At 46.6% G+C, this 23,513-nt stretch overlaps 1 protein-coding gene across 6 annotated transcripts in view; it reads left to right on the top strand.

Annotated features, from left to right (window-relative positions):
- The window catches only part of HDAC4 (histone deacetylase 4), a 175,928-nt gene that overhangs the window by 2,406 nt on the left and 150,009 nt on the right, over positions 1 to 23,513 (top strand). The gene's annotated exons all lie outside the window — the stretch shown is intronic.

The raw sequence follows: 23,513 nt of genomic DNA, 5'->3' as shown, positions 1-23,513 counted from the left end.
CGCTCACTCAATTACATTTGGAAATGTAAAATGCCACCCAGTTAGAGTAAGTTTTAGTGACTGCAGATATTCTGGGTAAAGTGAAATGTGGAAGATGCTGCTTTCCAGGATTCTCTGCTTTTTCCCTCCGTCCATGGATGGCATGTGCATCTGACAGATTCCCAGTGTTGATATTAAGCTGTGCCCTTGATGGTCTAAACTTAGGGAAAAATATCTTTAAATCTTCACAATTTTAACTTTGCCACTCTGCTTTTTTTTCGTTTGTGTTGTTTCAGGACTTAGCTTTAGAAAGGAGACAGATTAGAGAAAGCATTTTGGAAAATTGGCTTAGAACACCAGAAGAATTTGTCATTTGCTCAGCAGGATGGAGGCATGGAAGGAAGCACACGTATGGCATGAAAAGCTTGTATTCCCTTGGGAGGAGATGTCTGTTGGGCAGCCTGTGTCTGTGTGCTGCCATCTCCTAAAATCTCCTAAACAGATAATCCTAAAGTAGAGAACTGCTAGGTGTGAATTACCAAGTTCTTGAGAAGTCCAGGGTGGAAGATAACAGGTGGAGGAGATGCAGGTCCGGGTGTGGGATATCGGTGACCTCCACGGTGGAAATCAGTTTCACTTTCTTGCATGCCTTTTGATGGTGAATCACCAGGAAAATAAAGAAAGGCCAGGTTGGAGAGGGCTTGGAGCAACCTGAGATAGGGGAAGGTGTCCCTGCCCATAGCAGGGGGGTGGAACTGGATGGCCTTTAAGGTCCCTTTGCACCCAAACCATTCCAAGAGTAGATAAAAACAGTAAGAATAGTTTCTTGCATAATCTTTGTGCTCTGATCTGCAACGATCTGCTGTGCTTATGTTTCACAGGCAACATCCCAGTAATGCAGAAAAGATAAAAAACAGCAGTGCAGTAACAGCAGAAAAAGGTAAATACAAGAATGAGGGTTTTTTCTTAACTAGTAGTGATGTGTTTACAGACACCTGGGGACTGATGAACTCCTGAAGAAGTTACCTGGTAGCAGGACCTGATAGGAGATATTTTGGTAGGTGCAGATGGCAGTGGGTTGTCTTGAAGACACTGGTTTTGCCCAGATCTTTAAGGGCTTGAACTCTAGACTGCCTCCTGAGGCCTTGGAGCATCTGGACTGGGAAGGTTTGCTTTTGCATATTCCATGGACCTGTGTTAGCTGAGGGAGGATTTTCAGTGGAGGCTTTGCCCAGCTTGTCAGGTTGTTCTGCTTTCAGCACCAACCTGTGATGTGCCAGCGTTGTGGTTTGCCCACTCCTGGGGAGCAGCAGCTTGAGCAGAGTGACTGCAGCCCCCATGGTCAGTGCAAGTTCTTCTCCTGGCCATACAATCATGGAATGGTTGGGGTTGGGAGGGACCTTAAATTAACCTCAAACCTCCTGCCATAGGCAGGGACACCTTCCACTAGACCATGTTGCTCCAAGCCCCAATGTCCAGCCTGGCCTTGGGCGCTTTCAGGGGCAGCTACAGCTTCTCTGGGCACCCTGTGTCAGGGCCTGCCCACCCTCACAGGGGAGAATTCCTTCCATGGTCAGAGGTGGAAGCACAGGAGCTGCCTGTTTATAGCCTGCTGGAAAGCTGGAGTTGAGACTTCAACCTTAAAACCACGCCATGGGACTGCAGGGGTGAGGAGCAGGACTTGTTCAAAACAAAGGTTAAAACTGCCTCTGGGTTTAGCTCAGTTTGCTCTGTTTATCTCTCTTCCAAATGCTTTGCTTTCTGGGGAATAAACCTTTTAACCAGCTTAAGGTGTATCTGTGATCCCGAAACTTGCTGCAGTACCTGAAACTTGTCCTTGAGGTTCATTTGCAGGTTTCAAATCAGGGGAAGCTGCAGACTTTCTATATCTGAAGTGCCCAAACACATAGCAAACAAAGTGTTGAGACTAAAATTTGCCCATAAATACCTAAGATGGGATAAATCAAATATTTCAGGAGTTTTCCTTCATCTTCCAGTGCTCCCCTCATGCAGGTATGCCACGCTGTGCCTTTGTAAGGTCACTGTAACCAGCTGTCCCCATGTGCTGTTGAGGTTACCCTGGATCTCTGTGGGTTGAGTGATGCTCCCTTCAGGGTTTGAGAACCCGAGTGCTTACTGCCCAGCTGTACCAGGTTAATCTTGGGGTTAAAACACTTCTTTGGTGTCCTTCTCCAGCTAAAGAAGTGTTTGTGCACTCCTTGGCATTGTGTAATTATATTTATATATAAAAAAATATGAACCCCCAGCTCTTGGGACTGTATTTCACTTGTCTTGTACCCGTGGTTGAGTATACACAAAGGAATTTATTTGCTCAGTGGGATCTGTTGCAGGCCTGTTTCAAATGGCAGAGCTTGTCCCAAACCACAAGGAAATATTAATTGAACATTTTATTGGGCCACTGGTAATGACATTTGTTAAATATTTGCAAAATATTCTTCTTGCTGACTTCTTCAGTGGTGTCACATTCTACTTCATTCCTCTGCCAGTTCACCTTTAGCATGTTTCCAGTTTTCCCATCACTCTTCCATCATATTTTTCAATCCTGTTAACGAGTCTACGTGGGTTTAGATTTTATCAGAGTCCTGCTGGAGCCCCTTGAGTCTGTGCTTTTGTAAGGATATGTTTCACTGGGCAGAGATGCCAATGGGATGTGTCTTGTCACTGAATTCACAATTGCTTTTCAGTTTTGAGCCCCCTTCCCTCATGGATAGCCTCTCCCTTCCATTTACCTTTGCTTCCAGCTTCCCCAGCTTCCAAGCATGCCAATGCTCCAGAGCTGTGCAAAGAAACACAGCAGTGCAAGGTTCCCCTCACTTGCTGAGCTTGGGGGAAAAAAAAACCCATAAAAATATGTGTTTGCCTCAAATAGCTGAAGCTGACAAACAGCAGAAACAGTAATGCTGTCTGCTTTAATAATTAGAAATGTGACAATATTGGAAACCAATAAAAGGGGTAAATAGTCTCCTAAAATATTAAAGGAAAAGCTGTGTGTGGTGCGGGAGGAAATGGCTGTTAGCATTTTGGTTCGATTTAGGTTACCTCAAATACATATATATATATATATATATATATATATATGTATGTATATATATATAGCCTATATTGAATCCTTGGATGAGGAAACTGCTCAGAGCCTTCTTGTAATTAATTCCACTTGCATTTTGATTGTGTTATGCACAAACCCAAAGTGGGCCAGGTTTGCTTTCTCCTGCAGTGGACCGTGTTGATAAGGCAATATATAACAGATGATTCATGAAGTGCTGCTTGTCATTGCCAGGGCTGCTTGAATAGCGAGCAGATTTTGGGCAATGCTTCTTCACCGGAAAGATTTGGGCAGTTTAAACTGAGAGGAGGAGGAGGGAAAAATCTGCACTATTTTTCTGACTGTCTTAAAGGAGCTGCCTCAGAGCATTTAGAAGAAGGTGGTGGGGGAAGAATGGGTGAAATAAAGTGGGGGTAGAGAAGCAGGAAAGCACACAGAGGTTGCATAATGATGTTGAAAAAGGGAACAATTAGAAAAGGACTGTAAAATCTCTTGGAAAGCTGCTGTGGTTTTCCCTTTGCAAGGAATTACAGCTTGCCCTTCCCTTCTGAAAATTCAGGCCTTTTCTCTGGCATTCATTACTGGGCACATCTTGATCAGCTTCATTTTTTTAGCTCACTTTGTATTGGATATTACCTCATAGAAGTTTGATTAAAATGTGCCTCAAAGAGCCATCACCAAGTGCAGAGGAATGTGTGTTGGCTCGTGGTCCTGGGCACACTCAGCCCTCTGCCCCACCCCTTGTCAGTGGGTGAACCCTTGTTCCTCAAATAAGAAGCATTTAAACCCCAAAGAGTTGCAATTTGAAAACTGGATCTTTGGGTCATGAGAATCCTTTTTTTTTTTAGTTTGGCCAAAATTAGGTTATCTTAATTTAGTTTGGTTTTTTAATAACAAGCTAGCTATTTCATCTATCTCTGTATCTATCAGTCTGTATCTGCTGGAAGAAGAATTGTGTTTTAGGGGTTTTATTTTCTGCCATCACAGGGTAAAATAATGTTCAGGGGCTGAGCATCTCAGCCTGGGTTTTGGCAGCACAGCAATGTGTTGTTTTAAATGTCTTTTTAAGCGTGTCACTCCTTCATTCTGGGGAGCAATGACATCCAGCTGAACCAAACTCCATGTATCTTTCATGAGCAGTGAAAAACCCTGATATTTCACACATAGGAAATAATTCACTTCATTAATTTTTCTGAAGAAGTGGTGCTTTAATGAGGTGTCTGTCAGCGAGACTTAATTACAGTTAAATTCTGGGAGCATTGGTACACTGTGTCTTGTTCCGTGTAAAATGAACTTCCATTTGTCACGTGTCTGTGGGAGCATTGGTTTGCTGATAGAATTTGTGTTAACTCCACTTTGAGGAATAGCAGTTACTCATAATTGGACTGGCACATCCTTCTCCTGCCTGGATTTTCCTGATGTGCTCCAACAGCTTATGTTATGTTATGTTGCATCGGCTCTGGGAAAATAATGCTCAGGTTGGTTTTGGGGTTGACAAAGTTGCATCTCCAAGAACAGGGTCCTCAATGTGATCATGAAATAAGGAATTAATCCTGGTGCTGTACCCAAGAAATTCTCAGGAGTGTTTTTCAAAGCATTTGGAAGGTTACATTTTCCCCCATGGGAGCTACAGTTACTTAGTTCTTGTTACTGTTTGTGATGGATTCTGATAAAATCTTTCATATAGATGGTTCTCCTGGAGAGCCAAAAACATGGGCTGCCTTTTACTGCAGGACCATGTGCGTGTGAAGTGGTGAGATTTGCTTCTCTACTCAAATAATATGCACAAGAGTGAGGAAAAATGGCATTTTTCACACCTTTATAACAACGAGGATTGTGCAGACTGGAACAGTCTGTGAGCGTTGGCCTTGGGAGCTTGGGGCAGGGAGAAACGGGCAGGTAATTGTGAACACTGGTTTGTTTAGAAGGAGGTGGGGTGAGATGGAAGATGGGCTGTTGGCCTTGACTTTGGATGCAGGGGGTCCAACTGCAGACAGACAGGGATGCAAAGATCATGGAACTCCCAGGGAGCATTGGAAAGGGAAGAGCTGTGTGCAGACCCTTCTGTCAGGATGGGTCCTGAAGGAAGAATTAATGGGTAAAACTGAGCTTTTCTGCAGGCTGGGTTATGTTTTACAGCACTGCATATGTGGGACTCATCTTTTCAAGTGAAGACAGTTGTTTTCTCCAGCCAGCAGACTTGCAGTAAAGTGAAACTGCTGTCTCCAGTGCTGTGGGTGAGTTAGGAGAGGGGACCTGTCCAAGGCACAGCGGGAATGAGGCGCTAGGACTGTGACACTGAGCTCAGCCTTGTGCAGCACGACGGGGTGTGTGTCCTGCTGGGAAGCCTGTCTTATTTCTTCAGCCTGCTTGGGGAAAAAGGGAGCACAGAATGCTTCAGAATAACTCAGAGGATGCTGGATCATGTCTTGTAGAAGTCTTGCTGGAGGGGATGAAGGCTGGCACGTTTTTAAAGCTGGAGAGGGCAAGACACAGTGAAGTGCGGCTTCCTGCTGCCTTCCCAGGGAGATGGTGCAGTCTGAGTGTGGTTTGTGCTGCTGGAGCATCTTCAGGAGCAGGGAAAGAAACAGACCTGGCTGAGTTAATGGTTGGACTTGGTGGTCCTAGAGGTCTTTTCCAACCTTAAACATTCCATGAATGTGAGCAGGATCTCTGTGTTTTTGCAAAGCTTAGCCTGTCTTTGCTTCCTGTGCAAAGCAGTTCTTCCTCACTACCTGATGCATGGGAAAAAAAAAAAAAAACTACTCTCCATCTGGATTCTGTTGTGCATTTCTCCTACCCAAGACAGATCTCCTTTTTGAGTCAAATAGCAGGGCTTTGTCTGGGAGGAAATGTTCTTTACTTACTTATTTCCACAACTGCTACCTGCTGTCAGATCCTGGTGGAGCCTGAAGGATACATTTGAGTTAGGACAGGCTCGCACAAGATATTGACCTGGAAGCATGATCAAAGGAGAAGGGAGAGGACTAGAAACGAGTATTTATTCTGATTGTACATGGTAGGTGCCTAATGCTTCCTTGGGGGCTGTGTTTGCCTCTCCTTGTCAGGCTTTTCTTTATCCCCTTGTTCATCTCTGTGCCTTGGATGGAGCCTTTGAGGATGGGCTTAATCATAACAGTGAATGAAATATTTAACATTAGGAAAAACATTTCCTGCGTGAAGCTTTGCAAAAACCACCGGCTTGTGATGGGGAAAATTAATCTGAGGTTTTCTGTTATAAATTATCGAACCTGTAGAAAAGCTGGAGACTTCTGGGTCAGTGGGCAAAAAGGCTTGATGTGATTTCAGGGCAAAGTGTGGCTCTGTCACTGGCTGTTTTATGCCTTGAAGAAGATGGCCTTGTCGTTGCAGTCTTGTTCAGGAGGACATTCTGTAAGCTGTTGAGAGTAGAAAAGACTTATACTGTGCAATTTTTCTGAGCCGTCCCTGCAGATTTTGGGTGGATTTACATAGATTACATGGTCTTGTTCATCTCAGTTGCTGTGTCTGGGTGTTTCTTGGTGCTGCTGCCTCTACTAGGTTGTGTTCTGTCAGCGGAAAAAGGGGGTGGTGCTACCTGCTGGATGTGATTCTGTTATTCTATAATTGCACTGAAACAACAAGCCATAGTCAAAAGAAGGCAAATACTAGTATCTAGAACTTGAAAACCACCTCTGACCCCAGAAAGCTGATGATAAAGCTTGGCAAAAAAGCACTTTGTATATTGGGGCACTTCTCCTTGTCTATATTGGTGGCTAAGGGCTTGATCCAGCACCTGGTAAAGCCAGCAGGGATTTCTCCTTTGCCTTGAGCTGGCTGTGAGTGGTGACCCCAAACTGCATTCATGTGGACCTGCAAGGGGGAAGCTCTGGGGTCTCCTGGGTCAGCACAGTTCTCTGTCCAGACATTTAGGGTAGACATCAGGAGGAATTTCTTTCCTGAAAGAGTTGTCAGGCTTTGGAAGGAGCTGCTCAGGGAGTGGCAGAGTCACCATCCCTCGTGGTAGCCCAGGGCCATTGGTGTGTGCAGCTGGGAGAGCCCATGGACCAGTAGTGGCCCTGGGTGGCAGCCACCGAGTCATACCAGTGTTGTGTGGCCACCAAACCCAAGTGTCCTCTTGTCAGCTGACAGCATTAGAGTCACAGCTGAATTCTGTTTGGCACTGAAAGTGTGCTGCTTCTGGGCTTTGCTCTAAAAATGCTGGTCTAAAAATAAACTGCTGTGCAGGGATGCTGGAAGCAGGGGAGCAAATGGAGAACTTGAGCACGGAACATAAGGCTTGGCTGACTGCAGGGATGGGACTGTGGAGCAGCACTGGCCCTGGCAGCAGCCAGGCCAAGGCAGGACAGTGCTGCCCAGGGGCATAATTCCCTGGGAAGGGGACTAGGAAGTAAGGGAACTGAGAGTGGCACGTAGACATTGAACTCTTCCGTCATCCCACCAGGCTGCCCCACTTCAAAGGGAGCGGGCCATAAAAAGTCCAGCAGTGGTTGGGTGAGGAAATTGCACCTCAGATATGAAATTCTGCCATGTAACAACTCAGCCAGGCTGGCCTCATGCAGATCCTCTCAGAAATGGGAGTCTGGGCTTCTCAGACAGTGCAGCAAAAAAACCCACTCATGTTTAATGAGGTGTTTAGCTCATTTAAAATGGCAGCAAACCCGAGCAAACTGAGCTGTGCAGAAATGAGAGCATCTCCTTGCCGCAGGCTTATCACCCTCCTTGGCCAGGGATATCCAGCCATTGTACACTTCCTGTGCCTCGATCTTCCCAAGTGCTAGTATGAATGACATTCCCCACATTCTTTCCTTAGCTGGAAGGAGCTGATCAGGCTCAGAGGTTGGGAGTCATGCTGGAAGCTCAGAGATAGCTCAGGCTTTAGCTGTTGGCCTTTCTCCTCCCTCTTCCTGAGGGTATTCCTGGTGTGGGATGCCTCAGTCCAAGGAGCTGGATATGGACATCTGGTCCTCCTTGCTGCCTTTTTGCTCCAGTAGGAAAACTCTTCAATGCCTGCATTCGCTGGCGGAATGTCTAAGAGGATCAACTTAGACTATATTTAAATAAATAAAAAAAGCAGCATATTTTTGGCAATAATTTAGACTTTTGATGTAAACTGTCTACATTCCCTGGGGGATGAGGTCTCCTTTTGAGAAAATCTGTTCTGGATTCAGCATGTTTGACAATTTCTTTGTGTGACTACCTTCAGGTTTTTGTTTTGGAGCACAATAATGTGTGTGTGCTTCTAAGTGCTCAGCTTGAGGGTTTATTTCTAATTTTTTTCTTTAAAATACCAAAACCCTCTCTTCAGAATACCAGGACTGACAAGGTTTGCGTTCCAGTATTGCAACACAGGTGTTCTCTGTTTCAGACTGTAAATATTTATCTCTTGTCAAAGCAGAGCAGTAACTATTGGGAACTGATCTGGCATGTGAAAAGGTTTTCCTTAAGGAATTTGTTTCCTTTTATTTACAGTGTTATCATATATTTAAATTCCAGGGCCTCAGCATATAGCTCTGAGGCTCCTTCCTAGCACTGGCAGCTAAAATGGGAATTATGGCAGCCTCAGGATAGGGATAAGGGAGTTCTGAGCATATGCTGGAGCCAGCCAGCAAAGTGTGGCTGCGAAACCCAGGCAAAGACAGGCCAGGTCCTGGTGTTCTCCTGCCAGGGCTGTGCTGGGACTGGCTGCGATGGAAAGGCATGGACTGAGCACAGGTGTTCCCTGGGCTGGCCATTCCCAGCTGCTGGGCTGTTCCCTTCTCCCTCGGCTCTTTTCTCCTGGAGCAGGCCCTCTCAGCCCATGTCTCTGCTTCCCCTCCTGCCAGCAAACCTGCTTTGTTATAACCTTCCTGCAGCACTGGGAGCTTTCTCCCGTCACCTCCTGTTGGATTGTTCTCTGCTGTGTTTGCCACACGTTTGGGGATGGGTTCCTGCTCCTGGGAATTCCTGAGGCCTCCCTGCTGGCTGCAGGTCCTGCTCCTGGAGGGCTGGAGCCTGCTTTCATCTCCCTGCAGTGCCTGGCATTGCTGGGGAGATTGTTATTGTGCCACACGTGGGAGGCTTATTCAGCCTGCAAAGGTCTGGGTTTTATTTTTTACATCTCCCTAGCTTCTGTACATGCTTATTTTGTGATGCTGTCAGTTGCTTGAAGTTCTCAGTGTCAGGGTCACTTGGCAAGACCCCAGCAGAGTGAAAGTCCTTTTTTCCCTAGCCCGGCTGCTGAAGAAAAGGTCTGGAATGCGTGAAGCCGAGTTTTCAAGGTTGTTTATTTTTTCTTATATATTTTTTCTATAATAGTTTCTCTCTGACCTGCCGAGGTCCAGCTAGTACAGAAGTCACAGCAGTCTCCTCCGAGCCCCAGGCGTCTCCCACATTATATACTCAAAATTATGTGTACCATGTTTACAGTTCCCGTACCAATACCTAAAATCTGTGTTGGACAGTGTGTCCCTATCCTAGACCAATAGAGAAGTGTCACCATCACACCAAGACAGAGAGGACAAGGAGAAGGAAGAAAAGGCCAGGGCATGCCCAGATTCCTCCATCTTATACCCCTGAATTGCATTCTAAAAAATCCCAAAATTCTACTTTTCTACCCTTTGCCAATTCCACTATTACACTACTCAAACCCTTTTGGCTTGTAATTCTTCATATAAGATTGGCAGCCTCTCTCATGGGCTAAAATCGAAGCCACAGGTGTTTCTGACTTGCTGCCAAAGTCCCTGAGCCCCTTGCCAGGGTCTGGAGGCATCTGGGGCAGCCAGAGGGATGCTCTGGACTCTGACATAGACACGCGATATTCTTGTCTGTGTGCTGTAGTCTCAGAAGAGCAGCCAAGGGCTGTTGAGGAGGGCTGCACATTGTACTGTTTTACCTCTGTTAGGGAACAGCCTCATCAAATGGAATTAGTTATTGAAGCTGAGTTCAGCCCCTGCCATGGCAGGACAGAGCTGCTTTTACTTTTGTTTAGCAATGTGCAAAATACATATCTCAGACTGGAGCCAGCACTGGCCTTTGAGCTTATTTCACTGATTCAGAGGTGGTAGGCAGATAAAATAGAGTGAAAATAAGAAGTGCTTTCTTTGCTTCTGGTGTTTGAATATACATCTATTTATTTCACATGTATATACTTCATATAAATGAGAACAAATCATGTCTATATTTAATATTTTCACGTGTCTGTATTTCTTCCTGGTGTGTCTGTACAAACCCCAAGGACAACAGATGGATGTCCAGGGAATGCCTTTATCATCTTCCGAGTTTATCATCGCTATCAGGTCACATCAACTTCAGTTCTTGCTCTGTAATCTCTGTATCCAGGGATGCACACTCAACACACCCTTTCTTTTCCTCCTCTCTGACATCTCGTGAAATTTGCTGTTTGTGGCTTCAGGGCAGCAAGCCCTGTCTTGCTTTGAGGAAAGGTTTGTGGCTGGGACTGGATGGATACAGCTTTTCCAGGGTAGTTTATGACTTTAGTAGAGTTTTTAATAGCACTTGCAATCAGACTACTAAAAGGTAAATGGCCAAAGGTATTCATAAACACAGTGATAGTCAGATTGGAGACTTTGAATAGAAAGCCTTGTTCAGGATTTCCTGGAGTGAGAAGTAAAGCTGTCTTGGTCAAAGGGAGCTGCTCCGTGTGGATTCAGAGCCGGCCTTATCTCTCTTGTTTAATGCGATATATTTTAGCAGAATCAAAGTTGGTTCTGAGTGTTACTGGTAGAAATGGCCGTTTGTTTGCATATTTACTGGCTTCTGGGAGTCTAGGTATGTTAGCAGCCTCTGCTCCTTTTCACTCGATCTTATATCAGGAAAAAATTCCTGCAATCTCCTTTACCACCCCCCCACCCAAGTGTGCTTTGCATGCCGAGTGCTCTGAGGTAATGGGACTCATGTTTGCTCTGTAGTGGCCCTGCGATTTGCTTGAATGTAAAACTGGTGCCGAAATGTAAATGTTCAGCTGCCTGACCTCCCGAGTAGGTGTTTGTCTGTCAGAGTGTGCTGAGGCTGTGCATGATCTCCCTCAGGAAGGGGCTGCACTTGGCTGGAGGTGGCGGCAGGCATTGGTTGTCAGGCCATTTTTTCCCCTCTGCCGTAATGTAATTTATTAATCATTATGTTAATAGAAACACAGAATCATTTAGGTTGAAAAAGTTCAATAAGATCATCAAATCCAACAGTTCCCCCAGCACTGCCATTAACCCATGTCCCAAGTGCTACATCCACGTGGCTTTTAAATCCCAGGGATGGGGTCTCCACCACTGCCCAGGGACTGACAACTCTCTCCATACAGAAGTTTTTCTAAATACCCAACATTAACCTCCCCTGGCACAACCTGAGGCTGTTTCTTCCTGTCCTGTCACTTGTTACCAGGGGGAAAACACCAACCCTACCTCAGTACAACTTCCTGCAAGGTACAAGATGGATCCTGATTAATGCTTATACTTAGAGTCTTTGGATTTGTTTTGTTTTCACCTTGTATTCTTTCCTGGTTCATTTATTTCAGAGTATCCCAAGCAGCAGGTGATAAGGTGAGAGGAGATCTGCAGAGCAGAGCTTTGGTGACTAATGGCAGCTTATCTTGAAATCCCAGCAATTCCTCCTGGTGCAGAAGCTGCAGCTGTTAGCCAGAAGTTACAGGAGGAGATTTAGGAGCATGCAAAGGTGCAAAATCCCGAGCTACAGGAAAGTGAATAAAAGACCCCCCCCCCCCCAAGGTTGGCCTTTGATGTTTTTAAAGGCTGAAGATGTGCAAAAGCAGGTGTAAATTACTTTGCTTCATTCTCACCCTGAAAGAGGAGGCAGTTGCAGGAAGGAGTATTCTGTCTGCGTTATTTAGTGTGGAAAGCTGTAAAGGCCTTGGAGGTGTTGGTGAATGAGAAGCTCTGCAGACCAGAAATCCCAAATCCCGGGCTGCATCCAAAAACTGTGACCAGCAGGGAAGGGGGGGATTCTGCCCCACTCAGGTGAGACCCCACCTGCAGGGCTGTCCCAGCCCTGGGGCCCAGCACAGGAAGGACCTGGAGCTGCTGGAGAGAGTCTAGAGGAGGCCATGGAACTCCTCCAGGGATGGAGCCCCTCTGCTCTGGAGCCAGGCTGGAGAGCTGGGGGTGCTCACCTGGAGAGGAGAAGCTCCAGGGAGAGCTCAGAGCCCCTGCCAGGGCCTAAAGGGGCTCCAGGAGAGCTGGAGAGGGACTGGGGACAAGGCATGGAGGGACAGGACACAGGGAATGGCTTCCCACTGCCAGAGGGCAGGGATGGATGGGATATTGGGCAGGAATTGGTTCCTGGGAGGGTGAGCAGGCCCTGGCACAGGGTGCCCAGAGCAGCTGTGGCTGCCCCTGGATCCCTGGAAGTGTTCAAGGCCAGGTTGGGTGGGGTTGGAGCCACCTGGGATAGTGGAAGTTGTCCCTGCCCATGGCAGAGGTAGAATGGGATGGGCTTTGAGGTCCCTTCAAACCCAAACCCTAAGTTAGGGCTCTGAGCCTTCCTTGAGGACATAGAGTTGAAATCCCTTTCTCACTGGTGACTGGCAGTATTGTAAAACATACCTTAAAAAGTCCCCATGGCGGATACTTTGTCAGTCCAACATTTTATGTGGTTTTACAGTCCAGTTTTCTTACTGCCAAGAACAATTCCAGTTTGCCTTGCTATGTTCGCATTGTTCAAACAGGCAAAATGGGCCACATAAAATGTAAATCCTAAAGTAAATGGAGCTCTTCTTTCACACTGAGTTCAAGAACCACTGTGATGTTGGGAGCAGCACCTGGAAAGTGATTTCCCAAAAGTTCGCTGGCCTTTGTCAAGGTAACCTGCAGGTAGTTCTTTAAAGAGTTTTGCTCCTCTTTGGTTTTGATGGTGTTGTAAAACGTAAATATAAAATAAACAACCTGAAACCTCCTCGAGTCTGAGTGGTGCCAGTTGTTCCTTCCTTGCCTTTCCTGCTTGTCAGCTTTTAAGACTGGAATATTTGCCTGAAGATTCTAGTTTTCATTAAAGAATGATGCTGGTCATGAGAAATGTGACCCTGTTCAGAGGGGTACAGCAGAGGAGCTTACAGGTTTGTGGCGACTTACTTGGTTTTCTATCCTGGCTGTGGCTGGAAAATGTTAATTGTGATTTAAAACTGAAAATGGTGGAGCCCTCATGAATATAAAACTATATATTTATTTCAGCTTCCCTTGGGGATTCCTGCCCCTTCAGTTATCAGCAGTTTGGGACTTGGAGTCTCAGCAGCTTTGGCAGAGGAGCCAGCACTGAGCAGAATGCCCAGGACTGCCTTGTGATGATCCCATCAGCAGAGGGATGCTGTGAATGGTTACAGGTTTTCCCAACAAATAAATTATATTGCACTTTAAAGGCAAAGTTGTGAATTCTTGCTTTCTGTTTGGTGCATTATCCTTCATGCATGTATGTAAAATTTGGATTTAGATAGAGATCCTTTGAATAAGATACACAAGGCACTCATAGGCTGTAAGACATTTTTCTTTGCTCTAGGAAAACAGGCTCTTTAAAGGGAGAAATGGCAGAGTGGCACCACACGTTGGGGTTCGGATGAGGTGCTCTTTCAAACCCAAACCATTCTGGTATTCCGTGATCCTGTGCTGTTCTTTGGGACTGGGGTCTGGCTGCTGGGGTGGCTGTGGGAAGGGGCAGTGTTTTGGTATCATTATTAGCATTCAGTGCCGGACAGGAGGGATAAAACACGGCAAAATGTAAACTTAGGAGCCTGTGATGAGGTCCCAAAGCTTTTGTGGGTGAGGGTGTGCTGTGCCCGATGAGCTGGCCACCAGCCAAGGCTGAGGGTGCTCGCCTGAGCTCTGCACACATTCCTGCAGTGGGTTGGGAAGCACAGCCCGGGTCTGGGGTGGCAGAGTTATGGAATACTAAGGGACAGGAGTGACATGGGATATCCTCAAACAAAATAGTTTTTTGGACTTGGGCAGTACTGGAGGCAGTAACTGAGGCATGGAAGAATGTAACAAACACCGAACTGAAGTGGCTGCTCCAGAAAGAGTGACTGGACGAGGCTCCATGAGCAGGTGTGGAGAGGGACTCCTCTGCTCAGGAGGAAGGTGAGCTCATGCAGGACCAAGAGGTGATCCCAGCCAGCCTCTGGAGCAGGGGAACAGTCCAGGGGAATTTTGCATGGCACCGTGTGGCTCCTGGCTGGTTTGATGTGCTGGCAGAGGCTCTGCTGCAGATGAGCAGGCACAGACTGCTGTGATCTGTGCCTGTGTCACTGTTTTGCAGCCAACAGCAGAGGGGCTGAATGTCCACTCCACGGCGACGCACCATGTTTGTGGAGACCTTGGGGCATGTTTCTTTCCCAGAGCATGCCAAAGGTCAGGACTGCCAAAGCCACGGGGACAGTAGGTGGGAATGGCAGCAAGGTTAACAAGGGGCACTGGAGAGCAGCACAAAGCTTCTGGATCAAACAGGCCCTTTCAGAAAAAGACTTGAGGAAATGTCTCACCAGGCAAAAGAACTGCACGAGTTGGGTGGCAGGCTTGCTTGAGTGTTCAGACCAAATTGTTTTCTCCTGGTAATCAGATAGCATTCAATTAAAAAAAAAAAAAGAGAACTAGGCTGACCTTAAACAATGTTTGTTCTTTAAAAAAAGTCAATATTCTTTTTCCAAATTAATGAAAGTAATTAACAGTGATTGATGACACATGTACTCAGCTATTTTATGTTGGGAGACCAGATGGGTTAGGCACAGCTAGTGACCAGTAATTCTGATTCTTTGTCAGAAGGAACAAGAAGTTCAGATGTGGCTGGAACAGCTCAAGTACGTGAATAGAAAAGGTAAATGTTTTTCTCTCTGCCTTTGCCTACCTGAGGAGCTGAAAAACAACCCCAGGTAAAGAATTGCTTTCAGCCAGTGAGGTGAGCTCCCTGTCTGCTGGCCACACAGCCTCTTCCTGGTACTGAAAATGTTGCTGAGGGGATTCTGATTAAAAATAATAGGGAATTACAGAAGAGATTGGGTCAGAAGGGACCTGAAGACTATTTAGTTCCACACCCCTGCCATGGGCAGGGCTGCCCCTCACTGGTTCAGGTTCCAGCCTGGCCTCAATTATTCCATTTTTAATCACTTCCCAGCCAAGCATTTAAAAGGAAATTTGATTTTTCTGCTCCTGAGTGTGTGTAGTGAGAGTGATCTGCAAGGCAGGGATGAAGAAACAGGATAAACTCCCAGTCTGCATTCACCTTCTGTCAAGCACTACTTTCAGCTATCTGATTTGGATTCCTTCAAATGTGGAAATAGTAGGATGGAGGAAAGACATGGAATTGGGAAAGAAGAGGGCCTCAGAAAAAGCCAAGATGGTAGATTTTTATAGGTAGCTCTGCCCAATTTGTACCGACTCCTGCGAGGCTCTGGTAGCAGCTGGAACAGGCTCCTGAGGCAGACTTTTATCCTTTCTCCCTCCCACACGGATCCATCTGTGAGACTGCTTGTTCTTGCTGCTCTTGCTGAGAAACTGGATTGAGCTCAGAAGCATCCTGCTCTTTCAGACCCTCTGCCAGAGTCTTGCTAGTCAAGGAGGGCTCTGTATTCCTGCAGATTTGCACAGTCCCAGGTTTCAAACAGTCACTTGCGTTTCTGAATCTGCAGCTCTTCCTGCTCAACTCTGAAAAAAATGATTTCCAAGCTGTTGGCTACTTTAAATTGGGGCTCCCATGCAGTGAACATGAGGTGGTATTTCCAGATTTGCTTGGAAACTTTTGTTCAGAGTTTTGGGTGACACTTGGGAGGATTTAGGTTCGTTCCTCATGCACTTAGTTGTTCCCAAAGTGGTTTTGCGTCTCTGCGTATTGGGATACCTGCAGTGGTTTCAGCATCAATACTTGTCAAGGTCTAAAAACTGCTGAGAGATCTGCCCAGTGGTATTGCTGTGAATCATGTGGATACTCCTGTGTGTTCCTAGCAAGGAAGGAGAAAGGGCACAAAACTTTGGTGGTTTTGGGTATCTACCAGAAGATTTTTCTTTCTAGGCTGTGGAGGCACCTTTGGTTTTCAGAGCAGCTGTAAGTGCTGGTCTGGGTGGTGATTTGCAAAAGTGTCTGTGCAAGGTACCACGAGGGATTTTGTCAGTTTGAAACTTAGTGAGGAAAATACTGCCAGGGACAAGCTCAATAATGTCAGTTTTGTGTTAATTTAACATAGAAATGGGTGAAGGGTGTTTTCACTTTCATTGAGATACCATGTTTTCAGTTTGGGCTGATGTCTCAGTGCTTGACTTCCAGAGGTGAAGTGCAGCGCTGCCACCAGAGATCAGTCTGAACGCCTGACTTGGAGACCCAACTGAAAAGAGCCTGGGAAAAGCAGCTTTACTCAGGGAATCTGTGTGCCCTGGAAATCCAGTTGTGGAGCATTCCTTGAAAATAAGAAGGGAAAGGACAGGAAACTATAGAAAGTGTTTTCCTTGATTATTTCTGTAGAGAATTTCTGTTGCATGTAATTAGATTAATTATTTCCACCTAGGCTTTACCCTTCTATAGCTGTGGATTAGTTCCATGTTAATAAAGCAGCTCATAATTAGTTAATACTGTCTTGCCATTTGTGGCTGTTAATTTTGTTTCTGACAGGGACTTCAGTGCGTGTGTAGCACTGCTTATAGTGCAGGGACTTGGTTATGGAATAATGGCAGGATTGCTCCCAGGGACTATCCAGGAAGGCACTGCAGTGCCTGGATAAACCGGGGAGGTTTGGAGCAGATGTTGGTTAGTCCTGAAATCTTGGTGCACACACGCTGTAATTTCACATGTAGGACAAATGTGCCTAGAGATGGAATCCCTGATGGTGTCACTACACAGAACCTATCAGAGGTCACAGTGTTTGGTGTGAGCAGCAAATCTTCACCGTGTGTGTCAGCTAGAGAGTGGAAGTTGCAGGGAGAGATGGAAGCACAATGTTTGTTCAGCTCTGGGCTGTCATGTGAGAGCCTCTTGTGATGGGAAAAGTCAGTATTTGCTAAACAAATGCACTGGGGCTGATTCCTTGAGGTGCTACCGTGTTTCTGAGGTGCTCTGTATGTTTGAATCACCATACTGAGCTTTTGATCTCAGACACAAGCACCTCTGGTTCTGGTGCTGCAGAGCAACGACGCGTCTGGCAAAGATGGGATGTCCTGGAAAAGAGGGCTGGACTGGTCAGTCTGGATCCTCCTTGCTGGGGCACGTTTGTCCCTGGTGTTCCCTTGGAGAGGAGCTCTTGGGAACAACTGGATTAGGTTGGGTTTCATGTTTAATTGTTGCTTACACAGTTTTAACTCTAGTGTAGGCTTCGGTGCTCACACTGCTTGTGCTCCCTGTCCCCCTTCCATGAGGATTCCTGAACTTTGTGTCAACACTTCCACTTGCCAGCATTTCCCTTAACTTCTGAGTTCAGGTGTGGAAACTGGAAAGAATCTGATATCTGATTTCAGTGTAATATAGAAAGTTTTACAGAGCAAAATTTATATTTTGTGAGATGGGGCTGTCACATCTGTGTGGGACAATGCAGAGCTGAGTTGGTTTATTGACTGTAGGTTGATGTCCAGGTGAGATTTTAAGGTCTTTAAAAGTACTTGATTGCCACGTTCTCAAGCAGCATCCAAGAGGATGTACTTTGGGAGGCTTTTCACAACAGGACATGCACATGGTGACACTTCTCAAACAGTGACTTGTCTCATGGGTTTCCTGGCCTCATGCACTTGGTGTTTGTCCTCTTTCATAAGAAATTTGTCAATTTGCTTTTGGAATTCTGAGAACTCTTGCTTTTTCCAGCACCCCAAGTCAAAGTTTATCAGTGTAGCTAAGGAGGAGCAGGTAATGCATAAAGCACACTTCAAATTGGGCTTTTTCTAAATTGTGGATACTTCCCTTCCTCCTGGGTCCACTCAGCTTCACACCCAGCAAAAGTAGGAGAAAAAAGTTCTATCTGTGATAGAAATAGATGGAAAGCTGAATGATCAGTGATTTTTCTGTGTTAATAATGATACTGCATCACTGTGATATCTTTAAGTCACCTCTGTCTGGGCTGCAGGTTTATTATAATCTGCTTCACCTGCATGAGAAATTTGTACCACACCTCTCTGATGGTTTTCTTGCCCTTTTGAAACTCTTACACTGTGTACTTGGAAAAGGAAGGGGAATGTCCAGATCTGCACAAAATCTGCATGGTTTTGGAGGAACTAGGCTAACACAGCAGCATATTTTTATTTTTTATTTTTAGTTTTAGTTTTATTTTTTAGTTTTATTTGTTGTTTTTCCATGGTAATCCAGTTGCTCTTCTGGCCACAGTTGAGCATTAAGCTGATAATAGATTTTACAGTGTCACCTGCTATTCTCACAGTGTGTGTTTAGAGACAGAAAACTGCTTAGAGACTCCAAACTCTTTGAGGGGGGTGTCTGATGGTGTTTGAAATTTGCAAATATATTTCCTGGAAGAGGTCTGAGTGTTGCTGGAACCATAGGAAAAGCAGCACTTCTGGGCAGTGGGTAGTGCTTGTGAAAGCTGCTCTCCTGAGAGTGATCCAGTGAAGCTGTATTCTGCTGGAGAAACAGTTGAGGGGATGTTGTCTCAGGGCTATGGGGGTCCTAGGGACTGCTGCCACTCTTTTTGTCACCTTGCAAAGTGGTGGCTGGGAAATGGTGGTCCCTAGAGGGGAGGTGACCTCAGGAGGCTGTTTCACATTTGCTCTGCTCTAAATAAAGCAGCTTGGCCTAGTGGAAGGTGTCCCTGCCCATGCCAGGGGTTTGAAGTGAGGTGGGTCCCTTCCAGCCTAAGCCATTCCATCATCCTGTATAAAGATGCAGTAAATCTCCCGTGGTCACAGTAAATTGTTTCCAGGCACTTCTGAGCCTCTTCCTTCCCTCCTCTTTTCATGTATGGATCCTGTATTGGCAGTATTTTATAAACAAACCTGAGAAGCAAAGGCAGCTTTCCCCCTCTCTGGTTAAAGTGCAGGATCTGTTGTCAAAGGAGAGATTTAATCAATAGAGCTCTGAGAGAGGCTATGCCTCCCTTCAGGTCGGTGTGTTTGTGTAAACCCTGGGATGTTTGCTTCTAAATGCAGCAAGGAAGGTAATTTTGGGGGAAAAAAATAATGATCTCGTAATCGGTATGTGCCAGGCCGAAGGATTGGCGGTGATACCTTTTGGAAGGTGGTGGTGTTTCCATGGCTTTTGGGCTTTTGGAGAGCAAACCTCATGGGGCTAGGGTGCTGCTAGAGGAGAGCCTGGATATGGATATGGATATGGATATGGATATGGATATGGATATGGATATGGATATGGATATGGATATGGATATGGAAGGCCTAGCATCCCTTTGTTCCACCGAGTGCTCCAAGGGATGCTGGCAGCAGTGATGCTGCTGTGTCAGAGAGAGCTGGGCCACCAGAGCTCCTGGTCCCGAGTAACCCAGCTGAGTCAGTGCTGAAACCCCAACCCCAGGCCACGATTCTTAGCGGGGCTGGAGAGCAATTCAAGCTCTGAAAAACAGAGCTCTGTAAATAAAGTTCTGTGGCGACTGGCATTAGTTGTTGCTTCACATGTGGTCTTGTGATTGCACAGAAGCACATCTGGAAGGGGCTGGGAGGAGGGAGGTGAATGTTCATGCTGCCCAGAATCACAGAACCATAAAGGGTTGGAAGAGACCTTAGAGATCATCTTGTTGCAGCCTCCTGTACCTTCCACTATCCTGGGCTGCTCCAAGCCCTGTGCAGGCTGGTCTTGAACAGTGCCAGGGATGCATGCACAAGCTCCCTGGGCAACCTGTGCCAGTGTTTTACCACCCTCACAGTAAAACATTTCTTCCTAATACCTAAACACTCACTCTTTTCGTGTGAACCCATTATTCCTTGTCCCCTCACTGCAGTTCCTGATGCAGAGTCCCTCTTCAGCTTCCTCAGAGCCTCTTCAGATAATGGAATGTTGTTTTGAGGTCTCCACTCAACTTTCTCTTCTCCAGGCTAGACAGCCTCATCTTTCTCAGCCTGTCTTTGTAGGGGAGCTGCTCCAAGCTTCCTATAAAGAAATAATTATTGAGGCAGAACTGTAAAATTCTTATGTAAAAAAAAAAAAAAAAGAAAAAAAAGCTTTCTGTTGGGGTAAGAGAAGATCTGAAATTACTTTAAATCCAGGGAATGTGCCTTGCGAGGGTTAGTGGTTTGCTGAGGCACCAAACCAGGGAGAAGTGAGGCACTTTGGCTGGGGCTGCAGCCCCTCTGTCTGTCCTGCAGGAACAGAGGCTCATTTGAGGCCGTGACGAGGTGACAGCACTCTCAGACCATGGCCACCCTCTGATCAGGGATGTGATGAGGATACAGCTTCTGATGCACCAGCCCCCGTGGTTTAGGGAGCCTGTGCTCTCAGGTATGCCCTGCTAGAAGCAAGCTGAAATAAACAGGCATTAAGTGGTTCCTTTTGCTCCTGTTCCTGAAATTTTTAAATCCAGCAGTGACCAGACTCTGAAAATTCTCCTGTAAGGCAGGAAGCATGATGATGCCAGTGCTGGTTAAATAATGTTTGACAAACCTGCTTGTTTGAGCCCACAGTTCTGCTGGAAGCTTGCTCTGGTGCCACCCGCTGTCCTGTCCCTGGCTGCTCTCCCAAGCCCTTCCTTTGCTCAGTGCCCAGGGATGTGCCAAACCTGGCATGGTGCCTGTGGCCCTGCTTGCTGTCTGCCAGGCCAGTTCCCGTGGCCCGCAGGTGATCATGGGGCTCGTGGCATGCTCTGGCTGGCTGTGCCCATCTCTGCTCCAGCTGGAGTCTGGTGGAACCTGAGATGCACCCCAAAAACCCGGGCTGAGCCTTGCTGTGACCCGTCTGGCCATGGCAGTGGGGGCTGAGGTGCCTCCTGTGTGTGGAGGGGCAGTGGGCAGGTGGCCCTGGGCCAGTCCCTGCCTGGGCCAGACGGGAACGTGCCTCTGGAATGATGCTCGGGGTGGACTCGCTGTTCCTCGTGCCTCTGGAATGATGCTCGGGGTGGACTCGCTGTTCCTCGGGACAGAGGCGATCGCCCTTGTCCTGTGGGGCACTGAGAGCAGAAGTTAAACACACTTGGGTTTTTCTTCACACTTGTTTTTCTTTTTGGTCTTATTTTTTTGTTTCTAAACGAGATAATTTGCTTAGAAAACCCTCTAGACCTCCTGATATCCGAGGCATAGGGAGAGACAGCGTTTCACTTCTTTTAATTTAAGGAGTGTTTTCTTTGAGATGGTGGCAAAAGGAAAAATTTACAGAAGAATTGTTGCAGGTGGAGGCCTGGCAGCAACTCACTGGTCTGCATGGAGATCTGTGCAAGAGCTACCTGAAAATTGCAATCTGGGAGGAGGTGATTTGAGACGGGGCTTCTGTGTCCTGGAGAGAATCATGGAATCACAGAGTGATTGGAAGGGACTTTAAAACCCATCTCATTCCACCCACTGCCATGTGCCACTGTTCCAGGCTACTCCAAGACCCTGGCCTTGAACTCTTCCAGGGATGAGGCAGAAGTAGGAATAGATTAAACCAGCGGTGCTGTTGAATGCATTCAGTCCAGTTTCTTTGGGAAACTTTCTCTGTTCACGCTCATATTTTCCTTCTTGTGTTGGGAAAATGAGGACAGGGAGATCTGGTAACTCCCCTCCAAATCCTTCTTGTCTACAGCTGAGATGGCTTATGCTACAACAGTACCTGCTGGTTTTAATGAAAATAAATTATGTTAGTATCTTGCTAATGCCTGGTCTAAGCTGACCCAGCTCGGTTTAACAGGATGTGCTGATTAATGGGACTGGAACATCTTGAACATTCGTGATGGCTGAGACCTGCAGGGATTAGAAATGACATTTAAGTGATTTTCTCTTGAATTTGTCGCAAAACATGGAATGCATTCCAGGTCTCTAAGAATGCAAGATGGGCCGAGAGGAACTTGGAGAGTGGTGGTGATGCTGAGACACTTGGGCTGCAGAGAGACAGCCAATTAAAGGGGGTTTTTAATGAAGCACAGCAAGGAAAGGACTGTGTTCAGCAGTGCCCAGGCATTTTCCTGCACATCAGGGAAATAACTTTAGAAAACCCATCCTGAGCAACTGCGCCAGTGCTGGAAGTCTCAGACCTGGTTTTGCTTCTTGGAAAGGGACACTCAAATCTGAGTGTGCTAAGAGCTCTTCCAGGAATAGCCAGCACTGCCTGAAATGCTGTGGCACAGCTGCACTGTGGACGGATGCTCCTTGTGCAAGGCAGGAGCAGTCCCCATGGCAGCTCCCATGGCAGCTCCCAGGAGCCATCTCCTGCCCCAGCGGTGCTGCAGGGCACCACTCCTTGGGAGCTGCTGCCAGAGCAGTTTGGGGTGAGCAGAGTCAGCTGGATCTGTGGGGATGGGCTGGAGCTGGCTGCTGCCAGCAGGGTGACCTCACCCCACCACTGGGTGATGCCTGGCCAGGCAGGAGGAGCTCCCCTGAGTACCCAGAAGGGGTGGATTGCTGGTTTTATGGTGTTTTATGGTGCAAAGAAAGGAAATCACCTGTGGCAGTGGGATACTCTGGGTAAAGAACACAGCTGGGCTCCATCTGGATCAGTGGCATTGGCTGGGAGCTCGTGCTGGTGGCACGGCAGAATCCCTGAGACAACCTGCCTGTAAAACAGGGATGCTCAAGAATCCCAGAATGGTTTGGGTGGAAAGGAACCTCCAAGCCCATCCTATTCCATCCCCTGCCATGGGTAGGGACACCTTCCACTATTCTAGGTTTCTCCAAGCCCAGTGGAGCCTGGCCACGGACACTTTCAAGGACAGGAAATACCTGATGTCACTTGGTATAGTGCCAAAAAAACCCAGAGCCCCCCAAAACTGAACTTGCTCAAGTTCTTTCAGTGTAAGGGTGGCTGGTCAGCATGGTTCTCAGGTGGGGTTTCTCCAAATCAGGGTATCTACTGCTTCTATACTTCCATATTTTGGGGGGCCAGGGCCGGGGGTTGCTGACTCTGTGGGTGATTTCCCCTCTGTTCTCTCTCCCTCCCGCTATTACACAGCTTCAAAATAATTGGGAATGGTGAATGTTTTTCCCCTGGGGCAGTATGGAGCTGCTTCTTAGTAATCTTCTGGAGGCTTGGGTAGAGTAGGAGTGGAATTGATTGTGTGGGTTTTTTTTTCCTTCCTGCTCCAAGACCACTTCTTGGCACTGAGGAATTTTTCTTTAGACTTCTTTTGGGAACAGATGCGTGAAGTACAGTTACCACTCATACATATGGCTTTTAAAATATGGAAGCTGTTGGACTGAAGTGGCTTCATATGGTGCTGTTGGAGGATGAGAATTAACATGGAATTTTGGGGTTCTGAGATGTGAATGTGTCGTTGGAAAGTTGTTTTCTTTAATTGTTTTTTTAAAAATAATGTTAAGTATTAATTTGCATCTTTATGGTTATTAATCAAAGTAACATTTACAACTCTGAAAATTACTCTCTCTGCAGCCCTTGATGCCTAAAATAGCACAGTAGT

This window comes from Lonchura striata, chromosome 8 (assembly GCF_046129695.1).
Source record: "Lonchura striata isolate bLonStr1 chromosome 8, bLonStr1.mat, whole genome shotgun sequence".
Classification (NCBI taxonomy): domain Eukaryota; kingdom Metazoa; phylum Chordata; class Aves; order Passeriformes; family Estrildidae; genus Lonchura; species Lonchura striata.
Note: the sequence above shows the minus strand (reverse complement) of the source record. Positions and strands in the feature narration are given on the sequence as shown.